This window comes from Hylobates moloch, unplaced genomic scaffold (genome assembly GCF_009828535.3).
Source record: "Hylobates moloch isolate HMO894 unplaced genomic scaffold, HMol_V3 SCAFFOLD_23, whole genome shotgun sequence".
Classification (NCBI taxonomy): domain Eukaryota; kingdom Metazoa; phylum Chordata; class Mammalia; order Primates; family Hylobatidae; genus Hylobates; species Hylobates moloch.
Genome location: NW_026652298.1, coordinates 24,367,427 through 24,369,683, shown reverse-complemented (window position 1 = coordinate 24,369,683; position 2,257 = coordinate 24,367,427). Strand labels below are relative to the sequence as shown.

The following is a 2,257-nucleotide window of genomic DNA, read 5'->3' as shown; positions in this document are numbered from 1 at the left end:
CGCCTGTAATCCCAGCACTTTGGGAGGCCAAGGCGGGAGGATCACCTGAGGTCAGGAGCTCAAGACCAGCCTGGCCAACATGGCGAAACCCTGTTTCTACTAAAAATACAAAAATTAGCCTGGCATGGTGGCATATGCCTGTGATCACAGCTACTTGGGAGGCTGAGGCAGGAGAATCACTTGAACCGGTAGATGGAGGTTGTAGTGAGCCAAGATTTAGCCACTGCACTCCAGCCTGGGTGACAAAGTGAGACTCCGTCTCAAAACAAAAACAAAAACACCAAGTAACAAAAAAAAAAGTAACACTTCTGAAATGGATAGTGGTGATGGTTGCACAACATTGTGAGTGTGCTTCATGCCCTGAATTGTACACTTAAAAAATGGCCAAGGTGCTCACTTCAGCAGCACATATACTAAAATTGGAATGATATAGAGAAGATTAGCATGACCTCTAAAAAATGTAATAATAAGAAAAAAATGGCTAAGCTTAGAGGAATGCTGAGAAGATTGTCAAAGGGTACAAAATCTCAGACAGGAGGAGTAGATGTTTTGAGTTCTATTGCACAGTGAAGCAAATATAATTAATAATAGAGTATTGTACATTTCAAAATTGCAAGAGAGTACATTTCAAATGCTCTCACCACAAAAACATTTTAAGTATTTGAAGTGATGGATATGTTAACTAGCTTGATTTAATTATTCCACATTGTATTCATAAATCATAACATCACTTTGCACCCCACACATTTATGCAATTATAAATTGTCAGTTTATAATAAATGACTTTTAAGTTTAATGGTAAATTTAAAGTTAATGGTAAAGCTAAAATGGTAAATTTTGTTGTGTATATTCGATCACAATTAAAAAGTAAATAAATGAGTGGGTACCTACTATGTGCCTGGGAAAGCTCCATTCTCTCCTGTGGTGTCTGATTTAAAAGAACTTCCAGGGCCCAAATCCAGAGGATTTGCCCAGAGGAAAAAGAACCAGTTGCTGGGAGCCTCTGCTATATTTCTCAACCCTGCCTCTTCCATGGAGGTGCCAATAATCCAACTGGACAGATGGAGGGCCATTTTTACCCCAGTCCCAACAGAACATTCTCACCAAATAAAAATAGCCTTGCCCAGAGGGTTTCCTCTCCACCAGGCAGGTTTCTTCCATCCAAATAGGGAGGGATCCCCACTGATTGTGATATTTACCATGAATTCCAGGAAGCCAGAAATAGGAATGAGCCTCTGAGCCTCTACACTGCCGTCCTTTGCTTGCAGCCCTGCTGGCTTCTAGAAAGGGCCTGTGCAATCCCATCCACCCACCTACATCTTACCTATCTTCAAACGATAGCCCAAGTTTTGCCTTCTCCAGGAAGTCTCTCTCATTGCCCAAGCCTGGAGTCTGCAAAGGGCTGGAGGAAATTTCTCCCATTTCCTGCAGTCAAAATCTACCTCCTATTCGGCCATATTGTTTCCTTGATTTCCCTATTAGACCGAAAATTCTAATTCTAATGGTGCCAATGCCATTCATGAAACTCTTACAGTGTACCAGGCAAGATGCCACCCAATTTACATTAACCCTCTCATTTATTCCTCACAACCATCCTATATAATGAGCCTTACACTTATCTCCATTTACAAATGAGGAAACTGAGGTTCAGAGAGGTTAAGTAACTTGCCCAAGGGCACATCGTCAATAAATAGAAGCACTGAAATTGGATCCATCTCTGACTCTGGAAACTATGCACAGAACCACTAAGCCTTGGCTTCCACACTTTTTAGACAATGACCCTCAGGAAGATATACATTTTACATGGTGACCCAGTACACACCCACATGTGCACCAATGCACACACACAACAAAAACAAAATTTCACAAAACAACACTTACCGTATCTATTCTAATTATTATTTTTTGAATAACACATTTTTATGTGTTATTGGTGAAATGCACATAACATAAAGTTTATCATCTTAACCATTTTTAAGTTTACAGTGGTATTAAGGACATTCATATTGTTTTGCAACTATTTTCATAATCCTTCTCCAGACCAGATCTCTATCTCTCTCCTCTTTCTCTGTTATAAAATAGTTATAAAATGTTACATCAAATATATATAAATATATATACATCGTATATATATAAATATATATACATCGTATATATATAAATATATATACATCATAAATATATATAAATATATATAAAAATATATATATATGTATAGAGAGAGAGAGAGAGAGATGAGGTCTTTCTGTGTTGTCCA

At 38.2% G+C, this 2,257-nt stretch overlaps 1 pseudogene; it reads left to right on the top strand.

Moving 5' to 3' along the window:
- The first annotated feature begins 389 nt into the window (after positions 1 to 389).
- LOC116462809 (U6 spliceosomal RNA) lies at positions 390 to 490 on the top strand (annotated as a pseudogene).
- Positions 491 to 2,257: the final 1,767 nt, after the last annotated feature.